We start from the raw sequence: 27,452 nt of genomic DNA, 5'->3' as shown, positions 1-27,452 counted from the left end.
CACTTATTAACATCAATAGCTCAAAAATCTAGTTTGGGTCCAGTTTTTTTTTTTTTTTAATTAACCAGATTTAGAGCAATTCTTCTTCCACAGTCAGTTTTTTTTTTTCATTCACCACATTCAGGAGGATGCTTCATCCAGGTCTCGTAGGAAGGCGTGCACTTATTAACATCAATAGCTCAAAAATCTAGTTTGGGTCCTGTTTTTTTTTTTTTTTTTTTTTTTTTTTTTTTTTTTTTTTTTTTTTTTAATTAACCAGATTTAGAGCAATTCTTCTTCCACAGTAAGTTTTTTTTTTTTTCTTTCACCACATTCAGGAGGATGCTTCATCCAGGTCTCGTAGGAAGGCGTGCACTTATTAACTTCAATAGCTCAAAAATCTAGTTTGGGTCCTGTTTTTTTTTTTTTTTTTAATTAACCAGATTTAGAGCAATTCTTCTTCCACAGTCAGTTTTTTTTTTCATTCACCACATTCAGGAGGATGCTTCATCCAAGTCTCGGAGGAAGTTTTGCTTGCACTTATTAACATCAATAGCTCAAAAATCTAGTTTGGGTCCTGTTTTTTTTTTTTTTTTAATGAACCAGATTTAGAGCAATTCTTCCACAGTCAGTTTTTTTTTTTCATTCACCACATTCAGGAGGATGTTTCATCCAGGTCTCGTAGGAAGGCGTGCACTTATTAACATCAATAGCTCAAAAATCTAGTTTGGGTCCTGCTTTTTTTTTTTAATTAACCAGATTTAGAGCAATTCTTCTTCCACAGTCAGTTTTTTTTTCATTCACCACATTCAGGAGGTAGCTTCATCCAGGTCTCGTAGGAAGGCGTGCACTTATTAACATCAATAGCTCAAAAATCTAGTTTGGGTCGTGTTTTTTTTTTTTTTTTAATTAACCAGATTTAGAGCGATTCTTCTTCCACAGTCAGTTTTTTTTTTTTCATTCACCACATTCAGGAGGATGCTTCATCCAAGTCTCGTAGGAAGTTTTGCTTGCACTTATTAACATCAATAGCTCAAAAATCTAGTTTGGGTCCTGTTTTTTTTTTTTTTTTTTTTTAATGAACCAGATTTAGAGCAATTCTTCCACAGTCAGTTTTTTTTTTCATTCACCACATTCAGGAGGATGCTTCATCCAGGTCTCGTAGGAAGGCGTGCACTTATTAACATCAATAGCTCAAAAATCTAGTTTGGGTCCTGTTTTTTTTTTTTTTTAATTAACCAGATTTAGAGCAATTCTTCTTCCACAGTCAGTTTTTTTTTTCATTCACCACATTCAGGAGGATGCTTCATCCAGGTCTCGTAGGAAGGCGTGCACATATTAACATCAATAGCTCAAAAATCTAGTTTGGGTCCTGCTTTTTTTTTTTTTTTAATTAACCAGATTTAGAGCAATTCTTCTTCCACAGTCAGTTTTTTTTTTTCATTCACCACATTCAGGAGGATGCTTCATCCAGGTCTCGTAGGAAGGCGTGCACTTATTAACATCAATAGCTCAAAAATCTAGTTTGGGTCCTGTTTTTTTTTTTTTTTAATTAACCAGATTTAGAGCAATTCTTCTTCCACAGTCAGTTTTTTTTTTCATTCACCACATTCAGGAGGTAGCTTCATCCAGGTCTCGTAGGAAGGCGTGCACTTATTAACATCAATAGCTCAAAAATCTAGTTTGGGTCGAGTTTTTTTTTTTTTTTTTTTTTAATTAACCAGATTTAGAGCAATTCTTCTTCCAGAGTCAGTTTTTTTTTTTCATTCACCACATTCAGGAGGATGCTTCATCCAGGTCTCGTAGGAAGGCGTGCACTTATTAACATTAATAGCTCAAAAATCTAGTTTAGGTCCTGTTTTTTTTTTTTTTTAATTAACCAGATTTAGAGCAATTCTTCTTCCACAGTCAGTTTTTTTTTTCATTCACCACATTCAGGAGGATGCTTCATCCAGGTCTCGTAGGAAGGCGTGCACTTATTAACATCAATAGCTCAAAAATCTAGTTTGGGTCCTGTTTTTTTTTTTTTTTTTAATTAACCAGATTTAGAGCAATTCGTCTTCCACAGTCATTTTTTTTTTTCATTCACCACATTCAGGAGGATGCTTCATCCAGGTCTCGTAGGAAGGCCTGCACTTATTAACATCAATAGCTCAAAAATCTAGTTTTTGTCCTGTTTTTTTTTTTTTTTTAATTTACCAGATTTAGAGCAATTCTTCTTCCACAGTCAGTTTTTTTTTTCATTCACCACATTCAGGAGGATGCTTCATCCAGGTCTCGTAGGAAGGCGTGCACTGATTAACATCAATAGCTCAAAAATCCAGTTTGGGTCTGGTGTTTTTTTTTTTTTTAATTAACCAGATTTAGAGCAATTCTTCTTCCACAGTCAGTTTTTTTTTCATTCACCACATTCAGGAGGATGCTTCATCCAGGTCTCGTAGGAAGGCGTGCACTTATTAACATCAATAGCTCAAAAATCTAGTTTGGGTCCTGCTTTTTTTTTTTTTTTTTTTAATTAACCAGATTTAGAGCAATTCTTCTTCCACAGTCAGTTTTTTTTTCATTCACCACATTCAGGAGGATGCTTCATCCAGGTCTCGTAGGAAGGCGTGCACTTATTAACATTAATAGCTCAAAAATCTAGTTTGGGTCCTGTTTTTTTTTTTTTTTTTTTTTTTAATTAACCAGATTTAGAGCAATTCTTCCACAGTCAGTTTTTTTTTTCATTCACCACATTCAGGAGGATGCTTCATCCAGGTCTCGTAGGAAGGCGTGCACTTATTAACATCAATAGCTCAAAAATCTAGTTTGGGTCCTGTTTTTTTTTTTTTTTTAATTAACCAGATTTAGAATAATTCTTCTTCCACAGTCAGTTTTTTTTTTTTTTCATTCACCACATTCAGGAGGATGCTTCATCCAAGTCTCGTAGGTTATGCGTGCACTTATTAACATCAATAGCTCAAAAATCTAGTTTGGGTCCTGTTTTTTTTTTTTTTTAATTAACCAGATTTAGAGAGATTCTTCTTCCACAGTCAGCCTTAGAAGAAGTGTTGTGTGCACTAACTCCTATATCAATATCCAGATTCAGTTACAGTTTTTGTGCATTTTTTTTTATTCACTAATTCGAGACAATGCTACATCCACAGTCAGTCTTGTAACAAGTGTCGCGTGCACTATCTCTTATATCTCGCACTAACTTGTCATCAAATTATAAACTATTGGGGGTTTTTTTCATTTCAACACATTTATACTTCTATTTCTTTCTTTTATTAACGGCGAAGATTTTCTTTTGCCACGAAAACTTATAGTACTACTTTGAAGTCTTTGACGTTATGTTCATAAAAGGATGGGGGCTCTCAATCTTGCAAAGAAAATCACAAGTGTATTCCAATCATAATATGAGAGAACAGGATCAATATTTTTAATGATTTAAACCATAAAAACTCAAATATATATTTCAGACAAACTGCATTAGTACGCAGTAATACATCAGATATTTGTGCTCAAGAATCTATGTAAAATGCAAGTTCAATAATTTTTTGATAGAATTGATAGTTTAATGAGATAAAAAGTAAAATAATCTAATTAACTTTTTAAAAAAATTTCAAATGAAATATGAGAAAGCATAATCTAATTAAAATATATATATATACTTGAAGATGAATATAAAGTATAGGAAGATAAACTAATGTCCTTCACTAGTTCCAGATATTAAAATTATTGTTTTCATTTATTTATTCATTTGTTTAATCTTCCTTCATTTTTTTTCTTTTTATATCTTTATTTTTTATTTGCTTGTTTTAAAATAATTTCTTTTTAGTATTTATACATTTTACGACTAGATAGAAGACAAAGACTTAATTTAGAATAATTGATTTAATTCACATAAAAAATTTTAATCTTTCATACCTTAGTATTTCATTACCTTTAAAATTTTGGAACTCTCAGCATTCTTCGTCAGCTTGGGTATTATAATTTAAGAAACTTCTTCGTATTTATTAACATTTTCGAAACAGTTTACTTTTAGAGAATATCCAAGCTCCAATAAGCTGTCGATTTTTGAGCACAAGAATACACATTCTTTATTTTAGTAATTCACCAAAATAAGTTTACATTAATTGATAAAGATGAATTATTTGAAAATTTATTCACCCATAAAGAGAGTTCATAAAAAATGTAGACAAATATTAAGCATCAAATGAAGGTACTGTATATACATCTATCGCATTTAAAAATTTCAATCTTTATATTATGAGTAAAGTTTTGCTACATCTACAAATCAGACATTTAAGTTTTTTTCTATGCAAATAAAAGTTCGATTCTTTTTTAACACGCTAAGCGCCACAGGTATATTTAAGGGAATCTCCGTCAGACCGCGCGCGCTTATTTACAAGTGCACTACTAACAGAATGAAATGAATAAAAAATTGACTTGTAATACATAAAAATTAAGTAAATTTGAAATAAATTTTTAATAATCGGTTAAAAGAATGCGAATTTTTTTGTTGTCTATTACATTTTACAACGCCAGTCTACGGTGACGTGACTAGAAAAAAAAAAGTTCAGTTGTAAGTCACCTTAGAAAGGCGTGGCGCTTAAGGCATTAAAACAAGATTAAAAAAAATATTATCTAGGAAAAAATTACATAAAGGAAACTAAAAAAATTTTTGAAATTAACGCATTCATCGCTAAGAACGATATATATCGTCTCCCAGAAATGTTCATAATTAGATTAATAAGAGAGATCTCATTTACAATGTGATTGCAAACAAGATTTATTTTAGAAAACACATACTATGATGTGAATTGTTTATAAAATCAGTAAGTTTTATGCGTGAATTAAAGTATTTTAATTTGTTTGATTGTTTTTTAAGTACTATTTGATGGGTTGTTTTTAAGCTCTCATTTAAACACACGCGATAAATACGGTAATTTTTTTAACTTTTAGTGAAAAAAAAAACATTTTTAAACATTTGTACTGAAATATGAATTTTGTAAAACATTTTTACACACATACCTAATGCAGGCATGTGTAATATTACATTATAAATGATATTTAATTTAAACTTATTTGCTTTTGCATTAGTTTCGATAAAAAATTTTAAACATTTGTTTATAGATAAAAGTTTTTTAATGGAATAGGAAAAGAAATGCCGACTTATTTTGTAAAACAAAGTTAATGATTTCACAAGCAAAAAAAATTTCAATTACTCGGAAATTCATTAAATGTCTAAAATACAATTAAAGAATTTAAGAGGATTCCTAAAAAACTATTTAAAACTTAATGTTTTAATTCAAGAGGGGGACAATTCTTGTAATCAAGAGCCTGGATTTGAAATCTGCACGACTTTAATAAAAAAAATTTCTGAAGTTTACACATTCTTAAGAATATATTTACAAAATTGTCTATTTTAATATTGACTGCAACATTTGTTTGATGTCGTAAGATTTATAATATAAAAATAATAATTACCGTTTGCTTTTGGCTGAATTGTTTCAAATTAAGTAAATTGCAATTTTCGACGTCAATATCTAGTAATTTACAGATATAATTTCGGAATGTGCAACGCAAAGCAATAACAGTAATTTACATAATTTAAATTATAATTTAATTTTCATAATTTAATTTTCGTATACACGGATATGTATTAAATATCGCATAATATATTCGAATGTTATAGTAAACATACTTTTACACATTGAAATTGTTACAGTAAAAAAATAATAATTGAGTTGCAACAGCCCAAATAAGCCAGATAATAAGAATGTCACCTTTGATCACGAGTAGTAGTTGCTTGCATTATATGAACTAAATAATATGCATAATATGAACAATGCAATATGGATTATGTTAATGATAAAAGTATTCAATTTAACGAGTTTTTAAAATTTATAATATAGAATATATAAAGCATATACTAGTGCTATCGGAAATTGTACTTGGTAATCTTCCTACTAACGATTAGTTCCAAACTCATTCACACTAAAAAAAAAGTCGAGTTTTGTAATTAATTTAAAAATGTGAATGCAGTAGAGGTATTAACTAAATCGCGGCTAAGGACGAGATTCGTCTTATTGTAAAATCAATGCGTATAAAGTAAATTTACCTTTGTTTTACCAAACATGAATCGCAAAAGTACACATTACGGCCAACAAGTAGATTCTCAATATTGTAAAACTAATGAGTATAAAGAGTAAATTCCTTTGTTTTATTAAATCAAATCTCAGAAATACACATTACGATCAGTTTAAATATGGAAGACATTGCAGTATACGATTTCTTTTTCATATTCTTGTTTTAAACTCATGGCTGCTAATTCATAGTCTTGAAAAATATTGAATAAGAAAATCGATTAAAGATAAAATCTTCTTAAAATAATACTGTATTTTGATTCTTTTGCATTATAACAATTTGTCAAGTCAATTAACAAAAGCAACTCAACCACTTAAAAAGTGTATTAACGACATTCGAAACCCGCTTTAAACAAGTGCAATTCAATTTGTTAAAATGTTTTTTTTTTTTTTTTTTGCGTTTCTTAACAATTAGAATATTGTTACACAAAAGGTCACGTGTTAAGCCGAAACAATTTGAACACACTCAAGTCACCAACACTAAAAAAATTTCTTAATTATTTGTAAAACTGTTACATTTTTTATCACTTGTCTACAAGAGTGAATAATTGAGGAAGAACTACATTTTAATTTAATTATAATTGTTTAATTTTTTTGTTGTACGTTGTTATTTTGAAATAATAAATAAAAGAATGTTATTATGTTATTATTACTATATTATTATGTTATTACTATATTATTGTATTTTTTGTAAAAAATCTTTCGAATTTTTTTTATTCAAAACTATTTGTTATATCAAAAGAAAACGATAATATTTGCATACTAAAAAATTGATAATTTATTTCGAATGCCTCTTTAAAATGCTATATCCCCGAAAGAAAGTTTTAAAAGCAATTGGAAGGGAGATAATAATTTTGAATTAATTAAAAATTTTGAAAATTTCTCAATATTATTTCAACATTGATTATAAGTATTTTAATTTAAAACAAATTACTAACCAAAATAAACAATTATTGTATTAAGATTGGTGAAATTAAGTTAATAACAATTAAGATTAATTAATAATAAAAGTACACATTTTCCCTTAGGTGTTTGCTCATGGAAACCCAATGACAAAATTATAGAAACAAAATGATATAGAACCTCTAAAATATAAAGTTTTCTAATTAAACAGCTTAAGAAAACTTTTCTGGCTGTTCAACTACATGATAACATTTGATAACTAAGTTTTTAGCTACTATAAAAAAATAATGCCAAATAAATTTTTCCAAACTTATAATTTACAATGAAAAGGAAAGAATTTCGGTCATTCATCACATTTATTCATTACTTTTAAAATAAAAGACAGCATGATTCAAAACATCAATGGGTTCTATCAGTTCTTTTTAATCATTCAACCTGGAATGAAATCCTATAATTTCAATCATAATAAAACCAATTAAATTGGTATTTTAAAATTTTTTACAACCTGGAACATATCATTCACGCTTTAATTTTCTAAAAGGAACTTTTGTACATTTTATCACATTCATCTATTATTTTTAAAATAAAAGAGTGTATTGTTCGAAACACCAATGGGTTCTGTAAATTATCAGTTTTTTTAATAATTCTAACAGTAATCAAACCCTATAATTTAAATCTAAATAAAAGCAAATAAATTAGTGTTTAAAAAACTTTTTACAGCCTGTAACATATAATTTACACTTTTATTATCTAAAGAATTTTTGTACATTTTATCACATTCACCTATTATTTTCAAAATAAAAGCTTGCAAGATTCGAAACACCAATGCGTTCTATAAATTATCAGTTCTATTCAATCATTCTACCTAGAATTAAACCCTATAATTTAAATCTAAATAAAACCAAATAATTTGGTATTTAAAACCTTCTAACAGCCTGGAACATATAATTTAAACTTTTATTATCTAAGAGGAATTTTTGTACATTTTCTGAGTGATCCAAAAAAAAACATTTCTTCACGTTTATATTTTGGTATTTTTCTTACTAAATAATACCCCAATAAAAACCGCGCTACCTTATCTCCACCCATGAACAAATAACACTGTGGCAGAAAATGATTTTTGAGAAAATCTTACTAAAATATTCATGCACTCTTGAGAACTAATATAGTTTTTTTTCTTTGTTTCAACCACTATAGAAAATTTGCTTTCTAGAAACATTTGCGTTTTCTGTTATTCAACTCACAAGGAAAAGCTCCCAAGCTAAAATCTTAGAATTTTGCAGGTATTCTGATAGAAAACCCTAGCCTGAAAATTGGCTGTGAAATTACAACAGTAAAGATAAAAAAAATTGACATTTTTATCGCCAAATGTAATCTTGCGTGGCGAGAATCCAAAGCAAAATGCCAGTTTCCGAAATCTTGTAAATTTAAGTGTTCATTTTGTGATTTTAAAATTGTATGAGAGTGATTTTGCATTCGAAACTATTTGAATTATTACATTTTGCGTTTTATAGTGTATTTTCTCCTATTCTTTACAAGAATTTAAACAAATTTGCTAAACGCTGAATTTTTTGTTTTCTTTCATACTGAAAAGTAGTTTTATTTTAATTTTCAAATTTAATAGTGCATTCTTTCCATTTTTTCTTCATAAGTAAAAGAAATTATCAAGGCGATATCCTTTTCTATATGTATACGTTATGGTGAAAAGTCTTGTTGACAGAATTTTTTACTTTTTAAAACTAGATTTTTTTTAAAAAAAAATTTATTAGTGACTTAATCTTATTAATTATTATCTCATACCGAAAATATATTTTCAACATACTATGTATGTTGTACAGCGAGATTTCTTATTGAGCCTTTTTGGTTTTTAAAATTAAAATATCACCCAAATTTTGGTGATAAAAAAAATATCACTAAACAAGAAATAATTACTAATATTAAAATTTATAATTCCTTATTAAAAATATTTCAGAAAAGTAGTTGTTGTCGATAAGTTTCCAAAATAAATTGTTAGCTTCTTCCCATAATTTTTAATACAATTTTATTTTTTGTACCCAAAAGTTAAAAAAAAAATCGGTGTGAGTAAAAATTTTTAAACAAATTGATGTGTTCTAAAGCATTTAATAAATAAGTAATAATTTTATAATAGTATATATAGTTCTTAAATGGAATAAACCAACGTTTTACATGGCACAAGCAAATTAACTCTCGAACTGCGCATTTATAAAGGAAAATTGCATACGTTTTTATTATTATTATTATTTTTTAAAAATTTTAATATTTATATTGTTTTATTCTGTTTAATAAATTCCACGTGAACTAATGAGCATATTTATAATTCAATTCTAACGCCTAATATTTTTGGTTATAACTTTGCTTTGAAATTAATAATTTTTAAATATAGAATCAAAAAAGAATTTTTTTAACCCTTTATTCTTTCACGACTTATCGAAATTAATTTCAATTCAGAAATTTCATGCGATTTATTGTTTTTGAGCAAGTGTGAAGCAACGTATTATTTGCAGCGTTTTATTGGATAATTCATTCATTTTAATAGTTTTAATCACGTATTCTTAAACAAGTTGAAAAATTTTTATACTGCATTTTTATGCCTTTTTGAGCAATATACCCTAAATCATCAACAATAAAAAAACAAAATGTAAAATTTAACGGCTCTTAAGAGTGGAAAATATATAAACAAGAAACTAAATTTTAATCACATGCAATGATTTCCCGACAGTTTATTTTTACTTACGAATTTAGAGTATGGGACACTTAGTAAAAACAAATAGGGAATAAAAGAGTTTTCTATAATTTAAGTAAATTAATTACACTTAAGGCTTAATCCTAGTAAAATTTGCATGGTAGATTTGGCGACATTAGAGATGTTAAAGTTCGCAATTTTATTATATGGTGATTGGTGAGTTTTTATAGGCCACTGCTTTTTTTTTTCGTTGTAAGTTTATGTATTATCTACGCCAATTTCTGACTTCATTGTAAATTAAGTCATTTCGGCGTTGGCAACAGTTTGGCGACAAGCATAAAGCGATGATGGATTTTACAGCACTTTAAAATAGCAACAAAAAAAAATCCTTAAAGAAAATTAAGTAAAATTCCGAAATTTTACAATTGATATTAATTTTAAGCATATACAAATATTTAAAATCAGTTTTATGCAAACATTGAAATTTTAATAGAGTAGGATGAACAGGAATAGCTTAAGAAAATTAATTGAAATACATTAATTTTTCCTTTAATAATTAATATAACAATTCAAATTTATGCACAAGATAAGAAAACCTTTATTACTGGATTCTATTTTAAACTTAACTCAAAACAAATTGTCGTGTAATTAATTTTAAAAAAAAGCAACAGTATGCTTTTATAATCGCATGGCTGAGTTACTACTCCAAATAGAATCAAATAATGAAAATCTGTTATCGGAATAAACAAGATCTGATATTTATGTTCTGCGCTATAAAAACACTTCTGGTTTTAAATTTTTTTCATTAATTCACGAAGTTTAATTTCATTAATTCCTGCTTAGTAAGATTTTTTTTTATTAGATTTTATTTCATCTAAAGAAATTATTATACACTAAACGGCCCTGGTGTTTAGCATGCACCTTCGAAAGATCGTTTTTGTTTTTAGCAAAGTTTCAATTTTCTTCTCTAAATATGTTTTTTCAAAGGAATATCTGAGACAAATCGTGTACTAATTCATTGTACAACTTACTGTATAATTCATCACGAGAGCCGAAAGTGGCCGTACAACGCCAAATTAAACGGTATTTAAACAACGTATTGAAGTTAGGGAAGTCAAATGGTAGATAACAAATGAGAGTTTCACTCAAAAATAGGGGAAATCCATCAAAAAAAATAGGGGAAATATCTCCAGATTACTTTGGTGTCGTAATGACACATAAACATAAAAGAAAAGAAAAATTTCAAATGGGATTGTTCATCAGGGATTTTTCAGACTTTTTGAAAAGTCTTGTTTCTGTGAGAGAAAAAAATAAAAACCATGAATTTTAAGATTTAGTTTTAAAATTATGAGTTGAAGACATTAGTTCTGCTTTTTTAAAAAATAAATTTTGCGAAGAGTTTATTTTCGCAAAAAATTACTTTGTGAACAATTTTTAAGAATTTTGTGACGATTTAACGAACCTTAACTGCTCCTAAAATAACCCCTGTTTCTATTCAGAATTTTCAAATATAAGCTAGAAAGCTATCGTTGTATTGATTTGAAGAAAAAAAATCAGTGTTATGTGGGAAGGATGATTTTTTTGTTTTTTGTCATGAATCATTAATGATTTCAAATAATAAATGGACTATATTAACTCTTAAAAAAATGTTATATTCCAATTTTCATCTCTCACACATCTTTAAAATCACTCATTTAAAAATATTAAAACTTCGATATCTTTTAGATATGTTAGCCATTTTATGGAACAGTGTATCTAGATTTTCTATTATTTGGTAATCTTGAAATTTGTTTGGTCGATTTTAAAAGGAAATATTTAAGTATTCATTCATTGGACTATCGGAAGTTTTGCAAAGTCGAGATGTTAATGTTAAATGTTTTTCTTGCTTTCAAAATTTCGAAAAATTTTATTGTTTCAATCATATTTTAAGATTTACGAGTTTTAAAATAACAATTGTTTTCAAAACACACAATTCAAACTAGGCAACATTACTTATTTCAAATTAATTTTAAACAATTGATAACTTTTAAAAAAATCATTCAATATTGTACAATAAAAAATAAAATCGTTGCTAGAAAAATTTATTTAATAAGAAAAATTTTCCAGACTTAAACATGAATGAGGAAAATCCATAAGGAGAACAATGATATGATTTACTTAAATTCGTTAAACATTGAAAAACGACTGCAAAGTTGAGAAAATATATTTTTATATTTTGTGATCTGTAGCACAGATCACAAAAAAAATTTAAGTAATAAAAAATCTTGTTTATATAATTAATTATTTCATCAATAGCCTTTATGGAAAAATTATGTTAAACAAAACCTTATTACTTTTTTATAATCTTACTTGTACTCCAAAAGGAAACCAATAACAAGAGTTAATAATTCTTTGAACAATGGAAAAACAAGAGACAATTTTTTCTCTCTTTAATTTTTTAAGTTTTTCTTAAAATTAATATATCTTGATAGAATGATTTTTGAAATCTAGGGTGCGTAACCAAGTTTTTCAACAAAAAATAAGAACTTTTTAAGCACTCGAAAATTTTTATCACTTCCTTTATAAAAAAAATTTAAAAAAAACAACAAAAAAAAACTCAGAATTAGGATAAGCATACTCGTAATAGGGATTTTTCTTTCTATTGCATACTCTTTATGCATATTCTTTATTCGTAAGCATAAAATAAACAAAATGCAAAAGGGAAAATTGCGAAAATCATGTTTTGTTAATGACAACAAAGAAAAATCTCAAGAAAATTAAGCATTTTTTACAATTCCCCAATGAAAAAAAGAACCTTTAAACACTTTTCAAATATTTCAGGATTTGATTCACTAGGATAAAAGAACGATTAAGTTAATCACAATCTATACTCTTTCCTGCAAGAGTATTGTTGCCATAATATTGCATTTAACAAACAAAAAAAAAATCCGATTTTAAAAACGACGTATATTATGATGACATTAATTTACTACAATTTTAATTATAATTAGCTTATTTTATTACTATACAATTAGCAAGCACTGCATAAAGTTAATGCATTTTTTAGGAAAACACTTAAGGTGGTTATGCTAAGAACAAACGTAAACTGTCGTAAATAGCCAATGAATCATGGAAATAAAAGCTATGGTTAAAAACTTTACCGAACTAGATCACTAAAACAATATAATTTTCTACAATAAAACTAATTTTCTATTGATTCTCTCGGGAGAAATGAACCTTTTAAATTTTTTGTTCTCTTAAGTAAACTTATTACTGTAATTCAAGAAATATTAAATAACTTAAAAATACAATAAATGAAATAAAGTTATTATAAGTACTACAAACAAGCAAAAACTTTATTAAGGAAATAGAGAGTTAATTTTAACCAAGGACGATCCATTAGCCAATAGTTTTGGATTGCTGTCGGCCTTTGCTAAGCCTAACATGTCGGTGAAAAACGACCCAGATAGCAAAATAATGGCACACCCATTTAGCGGATGTTTCTGAACCAGATTAACAAGTAAATCGCCTCTCTTAATAATCAAATTATGAAATGATGGAAATAATTTCAAATAATTTGAAAATAGGGACATGTATGTAAGTTTAAATCAACAAAAGATTTTAAGTTAAGTCATTCTGAATCACACTCTCTAATACGCTTCTGAATTCACAGTCCAGTTGGAGGATCAAAATTTTTTAAGTTAAACGGATTTTAACTAAACTGACCATTTCGTTTTCGGAAATTTTAATATTTTTTAATACCTTTGTGTTTTAATTCTAGACACATTTTTCTTTCGTTTAAAGATATTGTCGATATTTTCCTGTGGTAAATTTCGACTTTAACATGGGAAGTCAGTGTTGCCAGATTAGGGGTTTCCCCCCTAAATTTAGGGTTTTTTTTTTTTTATCTTCAGTGGGTACTTTAGGGGAATATGTTTTTAGGGGTTTGTTTTAGGGTTATTTGCGAATTTTACTAGTTTCATTTTGGTTACGTTCTAATATCAAATTTTATAACTGAATGTGTGAGATGGTAATATGAAAATCAATATGTTAAACCAAAACAAAAAGATTAAGATTTAATTTTAGAACTTAACTCCTTTGTTGAATGTAGTAAGTTATTACTTTGCTCGATCAACCTGTACGTTTGGTGAATTTGAATTCAAATTATTTAAAATATTTTAATGCGCATGGTTTAAAAATAATGCAAAAGGATAAAGAAAAAAAGAAGTACGCACAAAAGTACAAGAAAGATTGGGAACACGAAAAGCAGTTTAAAAGTAAATTAATAGTACAATTGTTCATCCTTTTTTTTAATTAGCAGCACATTATTAATTTGTTGATAATAAAATATTAAAAAGTATTAAAGCAACGTTTTCTGTACATTATTTAACTTTTGTACTATTTTTTAATACTTATACATTAAGTTAAAAATTTTGGGGTTTTCTTTAAATTTTTAGGGGATTTTACAACGCTATCTGTAGGTAAACGGTTATCGGCACCTGGTAACACTGTGGGAAGTTGTGCTGAGTTGTCCAGCTGTTTCTGATTTTTGAGGTTGGCGGGGAAACTATAGTCGCGTCTAATTCATGGAATTATCAAATGTCTTTGTCAGGACTTTTAAGAATGAGGTTTGGACTTTTAAGAATAAAATTTCGCGAGTCCGGCCAAAGCAATGAAGTAAACAATATAGCACGTATCTCTCATATCAAAAAACACCGCGTGTGAATTTCATTTTATTTTAATATTATTTTAGAACAGAACGAGACTGCCTTTTAGTAGCTCTAAAAATACATTCAAAATAGACTCTCATTCAAAATTACATCCATGATAAAAAAAAAAATTGCACCTTTATGAACTCGCCAGGGCAAAACGGAATATCTTTACATGGTTTCGTTTTTGATATTGATTATAGTTTATTTTATTATCTTATTTTGCAATGCGATTTTTTTACAAACCCGAGGAACTTTGATAGGGCTTCATTGTTTGACAAGATAGATGGAAAAAGAGCCTACTTCATATTCTTAAGGGAGCAAAATTTGCTCAAGCAAATTCTCCTCTCGGAGACGGCATGTCAGGAATTTTAAAAATATTTAGTGAGTCTGCCCAAAGCTAAATAATGAAAACATTATATTATTATCAAACAACACGCGTGAATTTTATCGTTTTATAATATTAAAACAGAAGGATTTTGATTTCAGGAAGATTAAATTTGTTTTGAAAAATTTGTTAAAAATAATTTGTTAAATTTGTTAAAAAATGTAGTCTTATAATTGAAATTTTTTTTAATTATTTTATCTGTTTTCAAATTGCAATAAATTGCATTTTTAATTAGATTCTTAACTATTCTGTCAGTTTGGACGCAGACCTCAGGGCTGTTTTCACTGACCTCGCTAGCTAGTGCGCTTTATTATCTCAAGGGGTGAGCACAACCACGGTCGCTTCATCCCAAAGGGATTTTTTTTTTTCAAGTCATGCCCCTCCCTAATAAACCAAGAAAGATATTCTGATCCTATTTTAAGCATCTTTTCCTAGTAAAAATAAAACCAAACAAACAGGTTTATGTTTTGAAGAAGTTTTACAAAATTGGCTAATTGAGAATTCAAACCATTGTGTAAAATTAAAAATAATATGAATTAAATAAAAATGCACAACTAATTGCCATAAAGGAATTGAACTTATCGTCACTTTTACAGAATTAGTTGACGAGTCGAAGAAAAATTTAACTTTTACGCAAAAAAAAAAAAGTTGCGTTGGAAAATATGTTTTGACGAAACGGCTTTCTTTTTAAATAAAAAATAATGTTAGTAACGTTAAAAGGGTTGCTCATCGTTTTATATCCATTTAACATCTTCATAAAATGCATTTTAGATAGGAAAATATATATACATAATTTTCCTGCGTCAAAATGGTATGTGCTACAGAATTATTAGTCTCCATTGATAGAAACAATGATACGATGATCCAGTGATATTTTAAAAATCCTTGAGTATTCCATGAACAAATTATTTCGGCACTTCAAATTTAACATTTATCCAGTAAACAGGATACAATCTATTCCTGTATATACAAATCAGAGTTGGGTGTTAAACTTCAAACACAAGTGTTTGACAAGATGCGTCAAAAACTGACGAAATCCGTCAAAAACCTAAGTAAAGTCTCTTTTTAGGAATTTTAGACAATTTGTTAGATATCAAATCATGCACAATACTTGCATTATATACAACAATAATTATCCCATGCAGCAGAGATAAGTATTAATTACGTGAAAATAACGTTATAATGCCACAAGGTTAAAAGCAAAAAAACGTTTCCACCGAACGTTTTATTTACGTTTCAAGTGGTAGTCTCGAATCCGTTAAATAAACGTTAAAATTTGGGTTATTTTTAACGCAAAATTGACGCTTTTTTGCCTCTAGTTTGACTATGGTGAATTTTGATACCAATCTTTGACGTTAATTTAACGAAGTTTGTTTCTTTTTTATCGTATTTTTTACGCTATTTTAACTAAGTTTTTAACGTGAGTTTTCAGTTTTATAAGATCCGTCTTTTTCACCATGAATATTTACGTGTTTTTAACGCTTATTTTTATTAAAATAACGCACATTTAACGTTATTTTAACCAAAATACAAACGGATTTAATCCGTACAATTTACGTATTATTATCAATATTTTTAACCCTTATTTTGAGTTAGGTGAATTAATAAACTTTTCGCGTAAATTTAACTAAATTAATTTCAATTTTAACGTAATTTTAATTTTTTTTAACTAAGAAGGGAAGAAACCATTCCGTATTTTAATGTTTACGCTGCACTAAAAAATATAGCATTTAAACTTTTAATTCTTATCAAACTAAAACTAAAATAACGCAAAACAGCCGATATTAATGCTTTTTTTTAAGAATCCTAGAAAAAGCTTTTTGTTTTTAATCTCATACTTTTTGTAAATTTTTACAATTCAAATTATAACTCAACGAATAAGGAATGCAAATCTTACTACCTCTTCACAGCAACATACTAGTTTATTTACGAAGTTTCATGTCTCTCAGGAATTTTTAAAATTTTTCATGCCTAAAAGTTTGTAATATAAAGAATTGGTAGGAGAAAAAATTACTCAATACTTACATGATTTTCCAAACCCCTATGGAAAAAATATTTTTTTTTTAGTTCAAATTAATAATTAAGAAGTCTACTGCTCTCCTTAAATCCATGTTTCCAAATTGCTTGCTTGAAATTATCTACTCTTCTGGAATGCTTTTGGGTTCATTATTTTTTTTTTATTTTTTAGTTTTTAGCTTGAAAAATTTAACTAAAATTTACTTTAACACAAACATGAAGTAAAAAAATATATATATTAACCAAATTTACCATTTGATTTGTTTACTTACAAAAATTAAAATTTTTCTAAATCGTATGTTCGAAAAAATTACAATTTTTAATCCAGATGAGCAGTTAACTTAATAATTTTAAATACAGAAAAAAACATTAAATCAAATAAGATTTATTAAGTTTTATTTATTTTACAACTATCATACAATATACAGATTTACAATTATAACACATCGCCACAGATCTGAAATATATCTATTCATAACTTCTTCCACCCTGCTGTTAGTATCACCTCTTCACTGCAATGTACCTGGAAAACAAATAACTATTTTAGCATATGAAAAAAAAATATGCCGGACAATAATATTAAAATGTTTCAACCAACAGTAGATTTCTAAAACGAAGCAATACTGACTAGATAAAATACAGAGTTAAATAAAATGTAAAAAAAAAAATATTAAAACTGTTTATTATTTTCATGGAATTTCTACTAAATATATATCGATTGAGTACATCCAAATATTTAGATATAAGAAAATCTATTTTACAAATTTTACTCACATATTACACGACAAAATTACATACATATACAGCACAAATCTGAATTAGAATAGTATTTAACAATTTTTTTTATTTTTTATCCTAGCTAAATCTTACATTGAAGCCAACAGCAAGTTATAAACAAAACAAAAAATTATTTTTTGTGTGGCTCGGAGGAGAACTCCTCCAGGCTTTTAGTCTGGTGTTGTCAATTGCTATGGTAACAAGTAAGGGCACATTTCTAATGGGGGAACAATGGAGAAATAAAGGTGTCAATTGGTTTACCCCCGCTGATCTAAAATCAAGACAAAACTATTCACAAAACACCCCTATTTGAAATGACTTTTTCTCATAACCACAGTACTTGCCACGACTTTCTGTTTATTTACTTATCATCAGAATTTTATTTTCCTCTCTCATTTTTTTCTTGCTCCTTAGCTGCAATTTTCATTCCTCTTCAGAATATTTTGCAAGAACTTTGTAGTTCAGAAACACAATTCCATTAGTTTCAGTTACGTAATTTTTAATTTCTCATTTATTAAAACAGTAAAAATACTATGCCTTTTAACACAAACAGTATCTTTAATATACAAAAGGAGTAATTTTAACAAATTCAGTAATTTATTAAACTATATATTATTTAGTTCAAGTGAAGAATTACATTTTACAATTGCCTCTGTTAAAGCTTTTTTAAACAAAAAATGGTTAATTTAAAAGTTCTTTAATTTCTGGAAAATCACTGCTAAAACTTAACACTTTACTCCAAAATACATTAGAAAGCTGTTTGGAGATTTAGAAATTCATTTCCACAACGGAATTCTTAGTAATGGTGGGGCATTAGCTTCCAGGGTGGGAAAAATAGGTTCTGTGTTCCTTGACCCTAGTGTGTTACTATCAGGTTGCTTGGGGGCAGTAAATACCTTATTTGTTTAAACCACTTTAAAAGGACAGGATAAAAAAATTAAAAAAAAAAAAAAATTACACACAAAACACAGTTTTTGGAGAAATATTTTAATAAATATTTCTTCGAAAAATGTGATAAAATGAAAGGAACACAATGGTGTTAGTTAATTGTAGCAACATGACAGAATGTTTGGAGTAATGCAGTATAGCAATTTTGGACTATAGAAACAATTCGGAGGAACAGCTTTAAACTTAAAATTGTTTAACAAAATAATAATTTTATTCTTGGAACTAATTAGAAATTATCGTTCTTAATGCTGCATATATATATATGAGCAAAACAAAATTACCAACTTTCCACACCCTTGCAAAAAAATTAAATTAAAAATTTTTTTGAACAAGTATAGATCAGATATATCAAAAAAAGTTTTAACTTATTTAAAGATGTGAAAACAAATATATATTTTTTTGTCAAACTGTAATTCATATAGTTTGTAGTAGTGATAATTTCCATTGCATGAACTACTTAACTTACGAGATATATAAGTTTTCTGCAATATTAGACATTTAACATAAATTTTACTTAATAGTTTTTGTTAAAATAAAAAGTTTGAACATAAGTATGCTAAATGTATACAGTAAAATGCAAGAAATTATAATAAATTAATGAAGACTAGTCAGGCTAACTCTTTTAGAAAAAAGTAAGCATTTTTTGCAACCTTGATATACACAATGAATCGTGTTTTAAAACATTTTAATCATTAATACTTTAACACCAAATAATAAACACAAAAACATTCACTTGGTAAAAATAAGATATTTAGATAAAAGATGTTTTCAAACAGTATGAAATCAAAAATTTTTTCATTTAATGTAAGCATTATAATATAGTGCAGAAGTTATTGAAAAAAAAAACTTTATAAAAATAAAAGTGATTATTAATATTTTTTTATTGTGATGATTATTTACAAAATGCGAAGAAGCAAATAAAGTGTGTGTTTTCCCACCAACAAAATATGAGAATATCACCCATAATGTGATACTATGATACTTTATAAAAATAAAGTATCATAGACAGAATATATCATAGGTATATAAATAGAAAATATCATAGGTATAGTCATAGATATAAAATCATTGATTAAAGTTAACAATATTGAAAGTTCAATTTCTCATATGCGGAATTGTAGAAAACTGCAGAAGTACACAAATAAATAAATAAATATAAACATATATACAATTGGCTTTTTTAAAAATTGAAACAAGGATAATTTGAAATCTTGTGGCAGAATGTTTTTGAGCTATCTGCGACTAAACTCTCCAGCACTAATATCTAATTGCAAAATACATTTAATACAAACAAACACACATGTTGCTAATTTAAAATGGCAAATACTCTGTGTTAACAAAAAAAAAAAAATAATAATACTGATTTTCTTAATTTAGCATGAAATATTTCTTTTTAATATTATGGGTGATATTCTCATATTTTGTTGGTGGGAAAACACACACTTTATTTGCTTCTTCACATTTTGCAAATAATCATAACAATAAAAAAATATTGAATATCATGAAATCCATAGTAGTAATTGCCCCCCTCCCCCCCCAAAAAAAAATATATGATGTAATTATGTAAATTGGACTGCTCAAAAGCGTGTTACACTTTGAAATTAGGTTGTAATAAATAATATCGTATAAAAAATATTAGATTTAAAAACTAAGGAGAAATCAACATCTATAACTTCCAAAAATTAGATAGAATTTCAAAAAAATAAATAGATAGCCTTAAAAAAATAGATACTCAAATGCACGATTCGAGTTTTCCATATTGTTTAAATATATCAAGATGGTTAAGAACCAAATGAAAATCAGTATCAATAACTGCCGAAAATATCATCGAAACGTTACGTCGATTTATGATATCAGTGAAAATTGAGTGTGCCAAAAACTGATTATCAAAATGCATGATTCAAATATTGCATGTTCAAATATTTCTGTAAAAAAGAAATGTAATATTTTCTTCTTTTCAAGAGAAAAATCCATAGCTGCAAACCTCTAGTTATAAAAATGCTGATGATAGACAAGAAAAATGCAGAAGGTTCGCAACTGCATACTAATTACTAATAAATTTATTTTTAAAAAAATACTCCCCTTTTTTTTAAAACAAGAAAAGGTAAAAAAAATTTTTAAAAATTTTGACCAGCTACTTGAAGGTACTATATTCATTTATTAATTCTTGATTAAAGGGAAATATATAAAATTTTAAGACACATTAAAATTAGTTTAATTACACTATAATAGTATGCACTATATATAAACTCAATGGAAATTATGGAGAAAGAATTACATCAAAAAAATTTTTTTTTGCAAAGATCCTTTAGTAGCACCTTTTGCTTTAACTAAAAATTCTTTCAAAACAATGTATTTCTTCTTTAGACTTAATTATTAAAAGTTTTTCGAGCAGACTGCTCATCAGACATTGATGAGCAGAATTGAGTCCTAGTTTTTTTACCACAGAAAACAACCTTTCGCATTCAGCATTGCTGTGGGGTATAGTCAATACAGTCTGACTTAAACAAAATACTAGCTATCGGGCGACCGGGTAAAATACAGAAGATCTTATCTTCTGAGCGTAAAAGCAGAAAAAAATAGCTAAAATAAGTAAATATGCGGATAGCTTCTGCAAAATGCAGAAGGGTTGGCAGCTATGAAAATCTCTATGCAAGAACTATGTAAAATTCTGCAACAATGTCGCCGTGCCGTTGCGATTCTGCCACGGAGATTTGAAATACTAAGCAATTTGTATAAATCTTAATTCCCCGAGAATTTCCAATTGATGTTGTTAATTCCTTTTATAATTCATTTGAATGTTTGGTTTGAGTAGCCTCAGCCTTTAAATGATTCATCATGTATGATCGCTGAAGAATTCATAAAAGCAAAATAGAAGTTTCAGAATTTGTTTAAATTTATCAAAGACTATGAATAAAAAGACTAATTTAATGCAGATAAAGCACATATTTTTTAAGTGCCAGTGAAATAAAACATTGGAACAGCAAATATAGTGGAGGTAAAAACAGTAACAGTTTACCATTCTACTTGATACTAACGGTGAATCTTACACCAGAAACTTTTATTATAAATATAGTGCAAATGCTGATGATTGTGCATCAAATCATTAGGATTCTACAGTACATGTAAAATATATTTACAATATATGATAAAATTCATTTTAAGAGACAAGTTTTTGAGTACTTTTATTTGTTGTTATTGAAGCATGGGCAGCCTATGTAAACAATTTTTAATTACTATTTTTAATATCAGTAAAAGTTATTTGAAATAATTTTTAACAGTTGATTTGTTCATGTTTATAATTTCAAGAAATTTTTTTTACCCATTTTTAAGTACAAGAAAAAAGGAAACAATTCAAATACAGTTATTTCTTTAGACATACTTAATTCAGGAACCTTCAAATGAGACTTGATGGAGCTTCATACTCAAAGCCAGATCCTTTCCAAAGACCTTCCTCAGAAGTACATCAATAGATTATGAAAAAGAAAATTCATTCAGTTAATATGTTTAAAAACATAGAAATTATTCAAACATATTTTGTTTTGTTTATACGGGCATATTTATTATTCAGAACTAGAGAGGTAAGGAGTAATGGTTTGGCAGAATGTTAGCTAAAAAAATGGTGAAATGCAGAATATATTTCTATAGCAATATTTTTTTTAAAAAAAAATTCATTAATAAATATTTTTTACGAATAAATAAGCTTATTTATAATTGGAAATTACTCCATGCTTATCTATATTAGTGGAATGGGCTAAAGGGAATACAAAAAATTAAACAAGAAATGCTTATAAAAAAACTAAAGTTATAAAGTAAAATAGAAAGAAAAAATAAAATCATAATTGTTACAACAAAGCTTCTATGCTAAGAATAATATTTTCTGCAAAGCAGTATCCATAAAGCAACATTAACTAAAATATAATCTATTAGAAATATGTTATTAAAATGCTGTGTTACTAACAAAAACAAAAGATTATATACAAATGTAAAACAGAAAAATCTATTTTAATTCTCAAAATAAAATTTTAAAGCTTTACATCTCAGCTTTCCAATTATCATATTTTCCAGATAAGAATAAAGTCATTAGAAACTTTCTTAATTACTGTGTCATACACTTAATAAAAACAAAGTTTTTTAGAAATGTAAAAAGCTAAGTAAAAACCAAGACAAAAATTATTTAAAAGAAAAATCTAGCAATAAAAATTTCAATTGAACTTTTTCACCTACAAGGGGTCTGTCTACGTTTTTCTGAGAGGTACCTATTTTGTGAAAATTTAGATATAATTTGTGAAAAATTAAAAACTATATTAAAAAATCAACACAAAAATATGGATTTATCGTTTCTTAAGGAATACGAAAATAAAATTATAAGAAAAAGTATTTTGTGAAACTGTTTTTCCTAAAGTTGATTTTGTGAAGGTACCGCTAAACGGTAGTAAATTCGGCCTAGACAGACCCCTGCCTAGGCATGTTTTTAGAATACAGTAACTATAAAAGAATTAAAAAAGTTTTAAACAGCAATGTAAATTTAAATAAAAGCTTGAATAAGAATAATTCTAAAGATAATTTAATATTGAAAATTCAGTGCAATTATTTTCCTTATCGTGTTAGCTGATAAATTTCAAAAACTGTTTCAAAAATAAGAAGAAAAATTTCCAGTAAATGTTCAACTGGGTGATTTTTTATTATTTTTTTTAAAGATATCATGTTGCAAAATAAATAGTCAAAAGACTATTTTGTCCATGTGAGATTTTCTCTTGCAATAGCTTGTTAAGACGATACTTCCACGACATTTTGGCTGAAGAACCATCTGCTATACTCTTGTAAAATTTATACAGGGTGCGTAGCCAAATCTTTGAATCAAAAATAAGCACTTTTTAAAAACTTTTCAAGCACTTTACAAAAATTTTCAATCACTCAAAAAATTCATATTCAATGAATGATATTATTGAAAAACAAAAACTTTTTATGAACAGTTTTAGCGTTAAAAAAACCCAAAAAGAAATGGGCGTAAATCAAAACAATCAGTACTTTCCCACATCACCGAGTGAATTCAACTTGACCCTGAACTCAGAACAAAAGTACCCTTACCCCCTACGTCAAAAAAAGTGTTAGAAGTAAAATAAAATAAACAAGAATAAAATTAAAAAGAAAAACATTTCATAAGAATCTGATATTCTCTATCCGAATTGGAGCACTCGGGTTTCGGTTTCAAGTGCACGCATGCACAAGTCATAACGTGGGTACGACATGAAGTCCGCGTGAATGATTACGTAGCAAACTCCCCATTTTTTCGTGAAATGCATGGGATCCACCAGATATCACTGAAGGGAGAAAAAAAATTTATTCGGAAAAAAAGCACTTTTTAAAAACGCCAGCTGAAAAAAGCACCTTTAAAAGCTTTTATAAACGAAATCCCCAAAAAAGCACCTTTAAGTACTTTTTACAAACGCTACGCACCCTGTTATACCAATCAAGCGTGTTTAACCCTCGGTTCTTTAAAAAGGTAAAGTTAAAAGAAACTGCCATGAATCACAACTGCTACTACTCAACTGTTTTAAAAATGCAACAACTAATAGTTTTTATACTTTATAAGACAATAGTAGGTAAGTAGATAAGACAGCTCAAATTAATAACAATATGACAGGACTGTTTCACACATAAAACTTGTCTCGTCTTATTTGCTAATAAAAATACCATCCCGTACTGAGTAGGCAAAACAGAAATAAAAATGCCCGTATCATGATCTGCTGGTGAATAATCACTATATCTTCTAAGCAACTTCCATGCAGCAACCAGGAGGAACTAAAAAAAATTAACGGACGGAGATCAACTTGAAGAGTATAACTCGTAGCTACATTTTGCACACCTTTACATATTCTTTTAAAAAGTTAGCAGTTGGCATAACTGCTCACAATACAGAAGTAACCCTAATAGGGGATTAAAAGTTTAATGAGTATTTCTATGTTGTTACCTATGGCTAAATATTCATAAACTTCCAGCGATCCACGAAAAATTAAATATCTCAGAATGGGAATAATTCAAAGAATATAAGTTGTAGCAACCCTCAGGAAAACTTCTACTACATACTTCTTTTTAAATTTTTGCAAAGTACAAAATCTTATTTTTAATTTTTTTTTTTGCTTCAACATTTTTAGTTGGCACAAACTAGTTCAAATAGGGAAACATCCCCTTTTATTTGATTCATTAAATCAGGGGATAAATGAACAACGGCAGAATAATCGGCACGTGTTGGCAACTTCTGGTATCGGAGAAACTGAAAGAAAGAAAAAAAATCACAGAAAGGGACCAACTCGAAAGATATAACTTGTAACCATCTGGCAAACATTTATGTTTTTTTTGTTTTTTTTTTTAAACTTCAAGTTTACATCTATTTGGTAGCTTGGCTATAGTAGTTTGTGCGACAGATTAAGATACGGAAATATCCCCTAAAATTAGTGAAACTGAAAAATTTACATTATAAATCTAGCTAAAATTCTTTTCTACTCTGGAAAATTTGTTTATCATCACCTGTGGCAGAATAATCAACAAGTCTTGGTAACTTCCAGTGGCTATCATCACACTGAAAACAAAACATGGGTAGAAACTAAGGGTATATCTTGTAGCCACTACCCCCTGGCAAACCTCTACATGTTTTCTTTTTTAAATGTATGCAAGTTTGAAATCCACAATAGTAGGTACAGTACAACAAATCACAGATGGAAAATATCCCCTCTACTCATATTTTTGTGTGTGAAGTCAACCATGATTAATAACATTTAAGTATTATCTTCAGAATAATGCTTATAATTGTTACTTTTTGTTAATTGTTATTTATTATAGCAACAAAATTTGCCAGGTGAATAAAATAATGCAGCATTAATTTAATAATTTTGATAATTAAAGCTTTAAAACGGAAATTTTCTTTACATAAGATCGCAACTAGTTTAACTTATTTCAGATTAATATTCCTTCATTAAGCTTAGGTGCCATCAGAATACTTTTAAAATATTCATGATTTTATTAAAAATATCTCAACTGCATAACAATCGTATATAAGGGTCTGTATTTCATCTCTTTACATTTTATGCTCAGTAAATGAGAATCAACAAATTCTCTTGCTTTTTTCCAAAATCGTTACGTTTTGTCATAGTTTGTTAAACTTCGCAAATGATAGGCTTAGAATATTTGTGCTTATTTCAAGCAGAATTAACTACAATAATTTACTTTCTTTGATAGTGAAGCATTATAATGAATTAACATTCTAAATAGTAATAATTAAAGTAAGGAATAAAAGAACTTACCATTGAATTCGGCGTATGTAAATACACTATAGAATAGCTATATCACGCGAGCAACAAATGTAAATAAGCGTTGTCTAGTGTAGGGGTAGCAGTCCTTGTGTAGAAATTGTGCCCACGGAAAAGGAGTGAAAAGTTGAAACTCAGTATCATTTAATGCATTTGTAAAACAAAAACTCAAATAACTGGAAGCAATGTGGAACATTACTTTTGAATCTATATTGTGAATCAATTTATTTCTCGTCTATTTTTGATTTTTCATCTTATTTTTCTTATTATTATTCTAATTAAACCTGGAATAAAATGCTACATTGTAGAATAACTTTCATATAATATTTTTAATAAAGTTAAATAAAACTGTCGAGCATTTTTAAAAAATTATTACTATTTTACATTTTTAAAAAAGTATTACTATTTGTTATGTAGTGTTATTATCATTTCAGAGATATAATAGTATTTTATTTTAACTAGTATAATATTATTTGAATAGCTTGTACATAAAAAACCCCAATTTTAATGCTTTTTATAATTTTTATGAATTCATAAAAATTGCTGTTTTATGCTCTGGAAATATAAAATTTTTATAACTATAATTTATTATAAAAGAAAAACATGGATAAATATTATAAATTAAGATAACTGCTCCGGAAGACATACAAGATTATTTAAAATACGTGATTATTCATTTTAAAACTTGATTATTCATACGTGATTATTCATTTTAATTATTCAATACGTGATTATTCATTTTAAAACCAGTAACTTCATTTCCAATCGAAGATTTGATAGTTAGAGGATCGTACTATAGTAATTTAACTAAATGAGACATTAACTATGTTATATTTTAAAACTGTAAAACTAACAATGTACATTGATTTTTTTGTGCATCAGATAGGCTGATCAATGAACCATAAATTGTAGGATTTCTATTTCATCTGAAATGAGAGTAAGAAAGATATTGTAGAATACATTCTACGTTAGGTCTTCCATCAAATCAAAAAGATTTAATCTAACTACATCCACCAATATAAAAGTTTTATCGAATAACATAATATGGGATCAACATGTACATTTATTTATCTCTGGTTAATTTTAATTATTATATCGTGATTACACGTTATTTCTCAAATTTCGTGCTTATTTTTTGTTTTTCTCGCCTGCGTGGGTAAAGATTTTACATACATTAATTGGCATGCATAAATGCATGGTCTCATGATTTAGGTATCATTTTTAGTTGTTGGTGATGACCGTGTTAAAAATAATAGATTGAAAAAATTCCTAAAATATTTATTACATAAAAAAATACACATTTAAATAAAAAGCACATTTTAAATCACGATTTCAATTGAAAAAAAGAAAAAAAAGAGGTAATATAATGGATTTGAAAACTTTATTATAACAAAAAGGGTAAAAAAGGGCGTCGAGTTGTTAACATTCCCCGTGGATCAAGTTATTTTCATATAATATATTAAAAATTTCATATTTAATTTTAGCTGGAAGGATCCATTTTCGTTGAACGTTCCGTTTCCCCTCTTCAGTGTTTTAGATATAAAAAAAAGGAAATTTTTATGAATCTGTTTTTTCGCTTGCTGATATTTGCCTTCCTTTTAAAAGCAA

The 27,452-nt window shown here is 27.5% G+C and overlaps 1 protein-coding gene and 2 long non-coding RNA genes across 7 annotated transcripts in view; 1 reads left to right on the top strand and 2 right to left on the bottom strand.

Moving 5' to 3' along the window:
- LOC107440777 (mitochondrial potassium channel ATP-binding subunit) overlaps positions 1-27,452 on the top strand; it is a 546,992-nt gene that overhangs the window by 277,495 nt on the left and 242,045 nt on the right. The gene's annotated exons all lie outside the window — the stretch shown is intronic.
- The window catches only part of LOC147806797 (uncharacterized), a 494,278-nt gene that overhangs the window by 225,666 nt on the left and 241,160 nt on the right, over positions 1-27,452 (bottom strand). The gene's annotated exons all lie outside the window — the stretch shown is intronic.
- Positions 17,189-25,832, bottom strand: LOC147806802 (uncharacterized). Its single transcript, XR_015435237.1, has 2 exons — positions 21,917-25,832; positions 17,189-17,332 (listed from the first exon to the last, which is right to left on the bottom strand). It is a non-coding gene; the product is annotated as an uncharacterized LOC147806802 (long non-coding RNA).

The sequence above is a fragment of the Parasteatoda tepidariorum genome, chromosome 7 (assembly GCF_982258835.1).
Source record: "Parasteatoda tepidariorum strain Cologne lab strain chromosome 7, Ptep-v5.0, whole genome shotgun sequence".
Taxonomy (NCBI): Eukaryota; Metazoa; Arthropoda; class Arachnida; order Araneae; family Theridiidae; genus Parasteatoda; species Parasteatoda tepidariorum.
The sequence above is the reverse complement of the archived record's forward strand: the minus strand, read 5'-3'. Positions and strand labels throughout refer to the sequence as shown.